We start from the raw sequence: 13,179 nt of genomic DNA, 5'->3' as shown, positions 1-13,179 counted from the left end.
GTGTTTGAGGAGCTTGTTGACTAGAGGTGAAGACGGGCATGAAACATGACTAGAATACAGCCTGAAAAGTTTTCTGTGAAAACACTAAGAGACCTTCAGACTCTGCCCAGAGGTTTCAGGAAGGTTAGAAGCAGTGACCTGGGCGTCGAAGGATGAATTGACAGAGCAGTGAAGCAGCAGGGCATGGAAGCAGTTTGAGTGGAGGCAGATTAATTTGCAGTGGAGGCATCATGGCTCTTCTAGCAGCTCCCCAATTGGAGTAGGAATCCCATGAGGACTGCATGGATTTACCCACAGAGCCTAGCCTAGTGCCTGGCTCGTCACTTCACCTTGACTTTCAAGTTGTTTACACCCATTCAGCCATTTCTCATGAATATAATTTTCATCAGACATAATTGTCCTCGTAGGCCTTGATGAGGTAATGATTCTGGCCAGATAAGCATTTTTAAGTCATTTGCTTTCCAAAAATGATCTAAACTAATATCACTTAGCTTCTTTGCAACCAAATCCACCCCAACCATACTTCTATTTAAGTAGTGTCATCTTGTTGCTGGGTTTCTTTCAAGCTAGGTGTTTTACTCAGCCAACTGCCCCACTATCCCCTAAAAACTCAACCAAGATCATGACAGTTTTCCAGCAAGATGGTGTTCATTGCTCAATAGAGTTCTTTGTTGTTCATCTCCATTCTCTATTCTGATTTGTTCCACACAGGTTGAAATTAAAAAGAGCTTTAGAGAAGGCTGGGAGTAGAGCAGGCGGAAGAATGAAGGTGTACTACACACAGTTTTCCTTGACCTTAGTCCAGTAGGCAGGAAAGAATATGATTCACGGTGAGACCCGGTGTCCATCAGTGTTTCAGAAATGTGTTCTGTCTCCTCCGGGGGCCTCTCCTCATCTGCGGACTGACAGTTCTTTGCTTTAACCAGTATATTATTTTGGATTGCACAGCAGTAAATCACTTTGGCATTCATTTGAGGCTGCCTTGATTCAGCTCTTCAGACTCTTAATAAGTGCCTGTGGGTCTTCTGAAATCTAATCCTTCATTCAGTGGCTTTGGGGCATCCACTCTTGCTTCTTTTCTGACTGCCAGAAGGCATCTCTTACCCTTCAGTTCTCTGCACAAACTCCAGTGGAATGAAAAAGCCCTAGTCTTGATTGTTTTCGTCACACAGTGGTTTATTTAGTTTGCAATACAAAGATAGCAATTAGCTGGTAAGTACTGAAATTTTGTTTGTAATTGTTCTTTTCTTCTTTTTCTAGATATACTTAACAATGATATACCTTAATCTCTCTTTGAAATGAAGTCTCTTTAGGGAAAGAGAATTCTAAGTAAACCCTTAAATACTTGGAACTGAAACTTGCTTTGAGTGGGTTTAGCTATTTCACATTGTCACTGGAGAGGGCATTGCTGTCATGATGAGCCTGCTGATTAATTATCAAAGCCTCTCTTTTGACCATCATTTCATCCCCCTCATTATCACTTCGATTCCAGGATCCATCATTATGACCATTCATTTACAAGTACTTCGGTTCTCTCATTCCTTCGTTTCTTTGACTTATTTGCCTGGCAAAGCCTTGACCTTGATTAAATCCCACCTTCTTTGTGCCTGCACCTGAACAGGTTGAATGTTCCTAGAAAGACACGCTGACTGGTTCCCTTTATGACTCCCCTCTCGGACAAGGACCAGAGCACCAAAGAATGTCAGGGGGCCTCGTAGGTGTGCTCCCCTCCTCACCATCATGAGCAATTATACTCATTCCTTCTTCCCACCCTTCCTTTCTTGGCCTGTTCCTTTCATTCATTCATTTTTAAAATTTTAATTGTTCAGTAACTAGACAATGCCTGGCATAATTCTAGGCATTCAGAATACATCAGGGAACCAAACAGAGAGCCCCTATCCTTGTAGTGCTCACCTAGTAATTGTTGAAGTAGGGGGGACCCCTTCCAAGGCATGAGAGTGGGCCCTCATCTGTCACTCAGAAATGAATTGTCCGAGGGGCGCATGTGCTGCCAGAGCAAGAGACTCTATCAGGAGGGGGCATCCAGGCGGAGAGCGACAGGGTCAGGGAGCCCAGGAGAGCTGCTCTCCTTGTGGTTCAGGGTCTCAGGTTTTATGGTGATGGGGTTAGTTCCTGGGTTGTCGCTGGCCAATCATTCTGATTCAGGCTCCTTCCTGGCGGTGTGTGCATTGCTCAGCCAAGATGGATTCTGGTGAGGAGGGTTCTGGGAGGTTGGTGAGACATGTGGCATCTCCTTTTGACCTTTCCCGAATTCTTCCAGTTGGTGGTAGTGTTTAGTTCCACGTTCCTTACCAGGACCTTCTCAGTGGCTACGATCCTACCTCACCAGGGTGGTCAGTTTCCGTCAGTGTTGCCCCTAACATAATGAGTGAGACAGTGAGCAATAAACATAATAAAATTATATGGCATGTTAGAAGATGATGTAGCAAAGGAAAACGCAGAGCAAAGTATGAGAGTGCTGGAGGGTGAAGGAGTATGCTTTCTACGTAGAGTGTGATGCAGGGGGCTCTCTGACGGTGAATCCGACCAAAGACTGAATGGGAGGTGACCAGCTTCTTGGCCCTGCGCCCTCTCAGCTCCTTTATCTGTACCGCCACCGCCCACCCAGGCTCTGCTTATAATCCTGTCTGTACTTTGAGAAAGACTAGAAGCAGTCAGACAGGCTTTTCTGTGGCCATCCCCACGCTCACTGTCTGCCTTCCCGCTGCTACTGTGCTCCACGTGGCCGCCGCTGTCCCGGGAGCCCTCCAGTCACGTGCTGAATCCCGCCCATGTCACCTTCTCAGGGACTTTGCTTCTGTGATCATCTCTTTTCTCCTGCATCATCAGTTTTTGCTCCCTACTCAATCATTATAAACATGCTCCTGTACCTCATAAGGAAAATCCCTTGACCACCCCCCATATTCTCTTCCAATGACCACCTCATTTCCCTCCTCCACTCCACAGAAAAACTTGTTCAATGATTTGTCTGGTGTCCTTGTCTCCATTTTCTCACCTATGATTCTGTCTCTCTCTCTTTTTTTTAATTGAAATATAATTGATATGGATTTCCCTGGTGGCTCAGAAGGTAAAGAGTCCACCTGCAATGCAGGAGACCCTGGTTTGATTCCTGGGTCAGGACGATCCCCTGGAGGAGGGCATGGCAACCCATCCCAGTATGCTTGCCTGGAGAATCCCACGGACAGAGGAGCCTGGCGGGCTATAGTCCTTAGGGTCGCAAAGAGTTGGACACGACTGAACGACTAAGCACAGCTCATAGTTGATATAAATACTGAGAGCTTCAGATGTGCAGCAAAGTGATTGTTGAACATTTTTTCAGATTGTATTCCATTATAGGTTATTGAATATAATTCCCTGTGCTGTATAGTATGTTTGTTGCTTATCTATTTTATGTATAGTAGTTTGTATCTGTTAATCCCCTACTCCTAATATGTCCCTCCTCCCCTCCCTCTCCTTTTTGGTAACCAGAAATTTGTGTTCTATGTCTGTGAGTCTATTTCTGTTTTGAAAATAAGTTCATTTGTATCATTTTTTTTAAGATTCTACATACAAATGATATCAAATGGTTTTTGTCTTTCTGTGTCTGACTTAGTTCACTTAGAATGATAATTTCTAGGTCCATCATGTTCCTGCAGTAGACATCATCTTATGCCAGTTGTCAGTTGATGGGCCCAGCCTCTTTTCAAACTACTGGATCTGGGCTTTCTGCCTCCGTAGACACTGTTTTTTATTAAGATCAGTTTGAACCACACCCAGCACTCATGCCATTTCTGTTATCCTACTGGCTTTGTCAACAGCATCTGTCCATGTGGTAGATTGTTGCTTCCTTGAAAAACATTCTTCTCTTCACTCAGAAGGCATCTCGTGCTCTCCTGATTTCTCCCTTCTTTTCTGACCCTTTCTCAGTTTCCTTTGCTCACCCTCCTCTTCCCCTTGACCTCCAGCTTTTAGAGCACCCTAAGATCTGGTTGTGGGCGCCTCTCCTGTGTCTCCTTATAATCCCAGGAAGTTCAATGCAGAGCTTTCATATCACTTCTATATGGCACTCAAGGCTTGAAGCAACAGGATTTACTTCTTGATCTCAGGATAGCAGGGAGGGGGAAAGAGTTACCATTTACATGTAATCATCAGGGACTCAGCATCACAGTAACTTCATCCAGAGACCTGCCTTTGTGGAAGGGAAAGGCAAATTGCACACCAGTCTTCAAGGCTTCTGCTCATAGCTCAGTAGCCTAGCATGTTCTATGGCTCCAGCCTAACCACTGGGTCAGGAAGCCCAGCTTTCTATGTGCCCAGAGTAGAGGAGAACCAGATGCCAGGGATACATGGATGGCCCCTACACAACATGATTTCAAATACATTATATAATTTTATGTGTAATTTATATCTATATATACCTATCTATATCTGACTGTCTATCTCTCTGTCTTGGCCCCATAAAGTAAGCAAAGGAGTTATATTAGCATTACACCAATGAGGAACTGATAGGAGATGAAGTATAATCTATCAGTTACATTTGTGATCATATAAGCCCCAGTTTTTGACAGCTTTTTCATAACCTTTAGGTAAAAAAGCAGTTTGTAAACTATCACTCCTTGCACTGTTTCTGCATCCTCTAGTTTCTTTCAGCATTCCACCAAAAAATAATTAGAATAGGCCTAGGAAGAATATCATAACCTTTCCAAGTGCGTTAGAAAGTAATTTCCAAAGGCAAATTGCTGCTTCACTGGCAGCAGACAAGATCCTCACCTGTCCTTTCTGGGTCATGCTTGGCTGTTAATCGCCGCAGGACATAATGACACATTGATTATTGACTGGGTCATAACTGTGAATAGTTATCAGCAGGTCAGTCGTTCATGATGATATAAAGTGTAACTGTGATGATACAGTTGTCTCCAGGTTCAGCTTATCTAATACATCACCTTGAAGAAAAAGAGAAATGTTATGATATGAACTTTTGGAGTAGGGTAGATCAGAAATGACATTGCTTACTTCTGAGAAGAGATTTAGTACTCCATGAAGGGAAGGTCCACAGAGGGAACATTTTCTCTCCTACCCTCCCACTGGGCATGAGACCAACATCTATTCATATTCATCACACTGTACTCAGCATAATTTTGCAGTTAGTTGATCGGATGAATTGTGAGTTCCCTGAGATCCAGGACCATGTTTTAGCCTTTTCTGTATCCCAGCTTAGTACCTAGGATGTTAAGTTTATCTTTAGGTATTTGGTGAATGACTATGAATGGTTATGTTGTGAAGTAGATAAGACATTTGTTTTATGCAATAGATATACTGTGTTAATCAGGTGATGGAGGAGGGTATTCTGTCTCAGGGTGTGTTAATCAGCACTGATCATCAGATATAACTCCTCTTCCTGCTGTCCTCATAGACAAATGGGTCCAGAGGACGACTTCTGTTCAGTGAGCTGGGCGCAGAAGTGGGGTGTGTCCTCATGAAACCTTCTGAGCTCTGCTTTCCCTCTGGCACAGTCACTCTCAGCATGGATCACCGAGTCACTGCAGTTAGCTAACCTGCAGTGGACACATACTGGCTTGGCCAGAAAGGTCATTCACAACCCGAACAAAGTCTCTGGCCAACCCAGTAATACAAGCAGGAAATAGAACTTTATCATAGCACCAGCCAATAGAAGCAATGTAATTCTAAATTTTTGGTAACAGTCTATAAAAAGTAAAAGACGGGCGAAGTTAATTTTGATGTTTTCTTTAATATACTAGATCTAAATTATCATTTAAATGTGTAATCAAGAGATAAAGAGATACTTTATATTCTTGTTTTCAGACTTCTTGGTCTTTAAAACCTAGTTCATATTCTCCACAGATCTCAGTCTGGACTGGCTGTATTTGAAGCACTTAGTAGCTCCCACACGGACAGTACAGTACCACCATTTTCAGTCCATTCAGTCCTCAGTCGTGTCTGACTCTTTGCCGCCCCATGGACTGCAGCACGCCAGGCTTCCCTGTCCTTTACCAACCCCCAGAGCTTGCTCAAACTCATGTCCATTGAGTCCGTGATGCCATCCAACCATCTCATCCTCAGTCATCCCCTTCTCCTCCTGCCTTCAATCTTTCCCAGGATCAGGGTCTTTTCCAATGAGTCAGTTCTTTGAATCAGGTGGCCAAAGTATAGGAGTTTCAGCTTCAGCATCAGTCCTTGATGAATGAATATTCAGGACTGATTTCCTTTAGGATTGATTGGTTGGATCTCCTTGCCATCCAAGGGACTCGCAAGAGTCTTCTCCAACACCACAGTTCAAAAGCATCAGTTCTTCTGTTCTCAGCTTTCTTTATGATCCTACTCTCACAACCACACGTGACTACTGGGAAAACCATAGCTTTGACTAGATGGACCTTTGTTGGCAAAGTAATGTCTCTGCCTTTTAATATGCTGTCTAGGTTGGTCATAGCTTTTCTTCCAAGGAGCAAGCCTCTTTTAATTTCATGGCTGCAGTCACCATCTGCAGTGATTTTGGAGCCCAAGAAAATAAAGTTTGTCATGGTTTCCATTGTTTTCCCATCTATTTGCTGTGAAGTGATGGGACTGGATGCCATGATCTTAGTTTTCTCAATGCTGAATTTTAAGCCAGCTTTTTCACTCTTCTCTTTTACTTTCATCAAGAGGCTCTTTAGTTCTTCTTCACTTTCTGCCATAAGGATGGTGTCATCTGTGTATCTGAGGTTATTGATATTTCTCCTGGCAATCTTGATTCCAGCTTGTGCTTCATCCAGCCCAGCATTTCACATGATGTATTCTGCATATAAGTTAAATGAGCAGGGTGACAATATACAGCCTTGACATACTCCTTTCCTAATTTAGAACCAATCTGTTCTTCCATGCCCAGTTTTAACTGTTGCTTCCTGACTTGCATACAGATTTCTCAGTGGGCAGGTCAGGTGGTCTGGTATTCCCATCTCTTTTAGAATTTTCCACAGTTTGTTGTGATCTATACATTCAAAGCCTTTGGCATAATCAGTAAAGGAGAAGTAATGTTTTTCTGGAATTCTCTTGCTTTCTCTGTGATCCAAAGGATGTTGACAATGTGATCTCTGGTTCCTCTGCTTTTTCTCAATCCAGCTTGAACATCTGGAAGTTCACAGTTCACATACTGTTGAAGCCTGGCTTGGAGCATTACCTACCATTTTAAGTCACTGATATTTGGGTTTATTTGTTGCTACATCATAATTTAGCTTATGATATGCCAAACGTGGATTTTCTTCAGGTAGGCCAATGCAGTGAGTTTCCTAGGCTTGATGTAGGGATCACCAGGGTTGATGCAGAGTAACCAAGAGCACGTTGCATCAGTATTCACTTAATTGCAACACAGGGAACCTCTGAGGAAACATGAAGATTTGTGCTTAGCTCTTCAGCTTTGGATCCTTCCTGGTTGTGACCTGGAGAAGTATTTACTTAAGTTTCTCATATGTAAATTTAAACCACATTGAAACCTTCATAGTGACAAGAAAGAGTTTTTTAACAAGGTAATGTTAAAGGTAGTATCTTAACAAGGTAATCAATAATGAGAGAAAGTTACTTATATACTAGGTCCCAAGATGTTCATCCTCCATAACTATGTGCTTAGTAATATCTGGGTTCTGGGAATACAGCTGAGGAAGCTACATGGTTTCCTAGAGACAAGAGTGAAATATGTAATTTCAGAATTAATGGAGTTATAACCTGTATTAGTTTTATTAACTGAAATACAGTTAATTTACAACATTGGTTTAGTTTCAAGTATACAGCAAAGTTATCTAGTTTTTTATATATATATCTTATAATAACTTACTTAGTATCACTTAATAAGCTATAATGGAAAAGAATCTGGAAGAGAATATATAAATATATATATGTATATATTGAATGTATATATATTCTTTTTATATATTCTCTCCAAGATTCTTTTCCATTACAGGTTATTACAAGATATTGAGTACAATTCCCTGTGCTATACAGTAGGTCGTTTTAACCTATTTTATACATAGCCGTGTGTATGTATTAATCCCAAACTAATATATTAAACCTGTATTAGGTTTATATTGCTACATAAGAGATTACATCAAACTTACAAAGCTTAAAACAGTCCATGTTTATGATCTCATAGTTTCTCTGTGGAACAGAAGTCTGGATACAACTCACTGGGGTCTTCTAATCAGGACGCCACAAGGTTGCCATCAGGATTTCAGCGAGCCTTCACGCCTTCTGAGTTCAAGGTCCTTTACGTAGTTCCTGGCAGAATTTCTCTCCTTGTGGCTGTCAGGCTAAAGTCCCCCCTTCCTGCCTGGCTCTCACTTAGAGATTGCTCTCAGCTCTGAGGGGTTGCTCACAACTCCTGGTCTTCCCGGGCTTTCTCACATGGTAACTTGGTTCTTTAAAGCCTGCAGAAGGATTTCTCTGACATTGAAACTGTTTCAAAGACTGACCTGATTGATTCAGGTCAATCCAGGTTAATCTTTCTGTTTATTCACTCAATGTTAACAGTTTAGTATCCCAATCCCAGGAATGCCATCCCCTCACATTCACAGGTTCCACCTATTTTGTTGTTCAGAATGTGTACTCAAGTAGGGTGGAAATCTTGGGGACTGTCTTATAATTTAACTTGTCACATAACTTGTAGCCTGAAGGAGCAGGAATTTATCAGGCAGAGAAAATAGCATATGAGAAAACATGATGTTTTCTCGGGAGTCTGGTGATGGAAAGAAGAAATGAGGGCCCTGTGACTGGAACCAGAGAAAGGAAAAATAATACAAGATAAAGGAGTAGCTGGATCATGCATTGGCCACCTTAGTGATTTTCCAGACAGTCATGGGATACCATGGATCACAATGTATTTTTAAAGATGTCTCTGATGTCAGCAAGAATACACAAGGCAAGAATGGAACTAGAGGGAGCCCAGCTTCTAGGAGTCTTCAAGGAGCTAGATGATGGAGACTTAAAGGAGGATGGTGGTGGTGGAGATGAAAAGAAATGGATGGATTTGAGAGAAATGTAAGGGGTGGAATCAATAAGACACAGCAGTTGACTGAATGTGGTCTAAGGAAAAAGAAGTCAAAGGTGACTCCTGGACTTAAAAGGCTGATTTTGCCATTTGCTGAATCTGGGGACAGTGAAAAGAGCAGTGTTTTCCAGGAAAGTGGATCTGTTTTAGACACATTGGGTGTGATACACCCATGAGATTATCAGGGGTAGTTAATATGTTGGCCATTGTTGCTGATCTGGAACTCAGAGGAAGGGTCTGGACCAAAGATAGGGATCTGGGAGGTAGGTGACACCTAAAGCCATTGGGAATGAAGGGATGCCTTCTTCCAGGGAGAACAGGTGGGATGAGACTAGAGTCTGGATGCAGTGCTTGGGGACACTCATGTAAAGACATGCCAAGGAGGAGTGAGGAGCAATCTCATGCACCTCCTTCCTACCTGTTAGCGTTAGTTGCTCACTTGTGTCTGACTCTTTGCCTGCCAGGCTCCTCTGTCCATGGAGTTTCCCAGGCACGACTACTGGAGTGGGGCCATTCCTTTCTCCAGAGGACCTTCCCACCCTGCGAAGTTGAACCCGTGTCTCCTTCATAGCAGGTGATTTCTTTACCATCTGAGGCACCAGAGAAGTCCTATTTCCTGGCTGAGGCTAATGTTATCTTCAAGGATTGAGCATTGTGACCATTTAGGAACGTACAGTATCTCAGAGGCTTTTCTCTACCAGGGCATAATGAGAGAATGGGCGAGCAAGAGGGAGGGAGGGAGGGAGGAAGAGAGGATGTGTGTGTGCCATGTACATGAGTCGTGGAGAGAGAATTGCGTCAGAATCAGCTGAAGAGCTTCTTTGAAACTACACTCAGGAATTCTGAGGAGCCCTCAGGGAACCAAGAATGAAAAAGTAAAAAGAAACAAAAAGGCCTTTTTAGAAACATATGCCCTCATTTTTCAGAGAAAGCTTGAAGCTCAGAAAAGTGCAAGTCATTTGCCCAGTGACACACAGCTGAGTTGATGGCAGCCCCACTGAAGGGGGTTGAAATGACTTAGCAATTACTCTGAACCCTTCAGCCCTCCAGAACTGTACATTTCTCCATCTGTTTCAGAGACTAGGCTCCAGATATACTAAATTCTACCATCAGCTGTAAATTAGCAGCATGTTCTCCATGCATTCAGTAGCTATGGGAGGAAGAAGGAAATTCTTATAGAGCTACTTGCAATATGACCATGTGGCTTCAGAACAATCGTGCTTTATACTCTCCTCCTTTTACAAATCAGGAAACCGAGGCTTATGAACTAGGAGCAGGCCAGGAACACACGGGGAATTTGAGTGGCAGAACCAGGCTTCAAGTTTTGTTTTTTTTTAACCACTGGCCTGACATTCATTCACAAACGTTGTTACGATATTTAAAGGAGACTGTATGTACTGTACCTTGGAGTTCAATGTATAACTAAACATTTTTCTTTTTTTTGTTTCTTTTTTTTTATTATTATTATTTTTTTCCAGTGGGTTTTGTCATACATTGATATGAATCAGCCATGGATTTACATGTATTCCCAATCCCGATCCCCCCTCCCACCTCCCTCTCCACCCGATTCCTCTGGGTCTTCCCAGTGCACCAGGCCGGAGCACTTGTCTCATGCATCCCACCTGGGCTGGTGATCTGTTTCACCATAGATAGTATACATGCTGTTCTTTTGAAATATCCCACCCTCACATTCTCCCACAAAGTTCAAAAGTCTGTTCTGTATTTCTGTGTCTCTTTTTCTGTTTTGCATATAGGGTTATCGTTATCACCTTTCTAAATTCCATATATATGTGTTAGTATGCTGTAATGTTCTTTATCTTTCTGGCTTACTTCACTCTGTATAATGGGCTCCAGCTTCATCCATCTCATTAGGACTGATTCAAATGAATTCTTTTTAAAGGCTGAGTAGTATTCCATGGTGTATATGTACCACAGCTTCCTTATCCATTCATCTGCTGATGGGCATCTAGGTTGCTTCCATATCCTGGCTATTATAAACAGTGCTGCGATGAACATTGGGGTGCACGTGTCTCTTTCAGATCTGGTTTCCTCAGTGTGTATGCCCAGAAGTGGTATTGCTGGGTCATATGGCAGTTCTATTTCCAGTTTTTTAAGAAATCTCCACACTGTTTTCCAGCATTTTTCAAAAAATAAAATGATGATGGAATTGAATCCACAAGAACATACATTCACGAGCCCCCCTGTCCTCTTGTGAAGCAGCAGGTCTGAAGCCCAGCTGTCTTGGTGAGAATCCAGGCTCCGTCCTTCCTCGCCGTGTGATCTTAGCCCAGATCTCTGTGCTTTAGGTCCTCATCTGCAGTGGAACAGGATAACGAAGCTGCCTGCCTCATAGGGTTGGTGTGAAGATGACGTCATTGAATGTGTGTGAAAGCCCTAAAGCACTAGTAGCGTGTGTTACGCTCTGTAACTGCTCCCACCCTACTGCTGCTGTTTAGTTTTTCTCTGAGAGCCTTATCTGAGTTCCTAATTGGAAATTCATCTCTCCTTTTTGCCCCAGAATTTTGGGGGTTTGCTCTGTTCTCCTGACAGTGTGGTTATGAGAGAGTGAAATCCTGGTAGTTGCCTGAGGGGATAGTGGAGAGAGGAAGGCGGCTACCCCAGTGTGACCCTTTGTGCTGAATAGATTGCATCATGGAGTGTCTTTATGCCTCGGGCCCTCATCCTTTGATTTCTGCCTGGAAGACACTTTCCCTGCGTAATGGAATGGCCTCCTTTCCCACGTCTTCAGGTTTCTGTTCAAATGTCACCTTATCAAAAGGCCTGTCTAAAATAGCACTTCCTTCTCACCATTACTTTCTATTTCCCTCCCTTCTTTATTCTTCTTCAGAGCACACCCTCGGCAGTATCATGTGTCGTATTTATTGAGGGTTGTGTCCCCAGTAGAACTTGAGCTCTGTGAGAATGGGGATTTGGTTTGTTTCACCCACAGCTATATGCCCAGCACCCAGGACAGTCCCTACTCATAGCCGGCCCTCAGTGAAGCTTTGTGGCTGACATGACTGAATGAGTAGTGAATTGTTGTTCAGTCGTGTCCAACTCTTCGCAACCCCATGGACTGCAACACGCCAGGCTTCCCTGTCCTTCACCATCTCCTGGGGCTTGCTCAAAACTCACGTCCCTTGAGTCGGTGATGCCATCCAGCCATCTCATCCTCTGTCACTCCCTTCTCTTCCTGCTCCCAATCCTTCCCAGCATCAGGGCTTTTTCCCTGTGAGTCGGCTCTTTGCATCAGGTGGCCAAAGTATTGGAGCTTCAGCTTTAGCATCAGTCCTTCCAATGAATATTCAAAGTTGATTTCCTTTAGGATTGACTGGTTTGATCTCCTTGCAGTCCAAGTGACTCTCAAGAGTCTTCTACAGCACCATGGCTTGAAAGCATCAATTCTTCGGTGCTCAGCCTTCTTAATGGTCCAACTCTCACATCTGTACATGACTACTATAGCTTTGACTATACAGACTTTTGTCATTAAAGTGATGTCTCAGCTTTTTAACACACTGTCTAGGTTTGTTATAACTTTCCTTCCAAGGAGCAAGCGTCTTTTAATTTCCTGGATGGAGTCACCATCCGCAGTGATTTTGGAACCCAAGAAAATGCTAAGTTACAGTTCATGTGATGAGATGCATGGTCAGCTGCAGAGACTACTGTGATTTCCAGGTACCCTTCTGCTGAATGAGTGTGGAACAGACTGTGTGATTCTAGTCCATGCTTTGCAAATGAGGAAACTGAGGGCAGAGAAGAGGCCAGGCTCCAATTCTAAGATGCAGTCAGAGCCAGGACTGGGCAGTTTTTGACATGTTTTCACAGGTTGTTTTAATCTGTATGGTAGAATAGCCCCAAAAGTTTGCAGCCCCGAGGATCATGTTGTTTCTGTGTGGGCAGTGAGAAGTTCACAGTCAGAGAAGTGAGGTGACTCACCCAAGTTCACAAGACAGGACCTGGCCCAGGCCTTCTTTCCACCACAGAGCAGCATGTGGTTGGCTGTTGGCCAGTGATCACCTGACAAGTGACATCAAGGAGACTTCTAGAAAGTACCTAAGCCTAGGTCTCCTTCAGTCTTCTCTGCTCTAATGAAGTTTCAGCTCTTTTAAAACAGTTGTCTTCAAGGTTATGGGGATCATCTTTTG

The 13,179-nt window shown here is 43.2% G+C and overlaps 1 protein-coding gene across 1 annotated transcript in view; it reads left to right on the top strand.

The window, feature by feature from the left end:
• The window catches only part of ANO4 (anoctamin 4), a 417,984-nt gene that overhangs the window by 254,508 nt on the left and 150,297 nt on the right, over positions 1-13,179 (top strand). The gene's annotated exons all lie outside the window — the stretch shown is intronic.

The sequence above is a fragment of the Cervus elaphus genome, chromosome 22 (assembly GCF_910594005.1).
Source record: "Cervus elaphus chromosome 22, mCerEla1.1, whole genome shotgun sequence".
Classification (NCBI taxonomy): Eukaryota; Metazoa; Chordata; class Mammalia; order Artiodactyla; family Cervidae; genus Cervus; species Cervus elaphus.
This window is presented reverse-complemented; position numbering and strand designations above follow the sequence as displayed.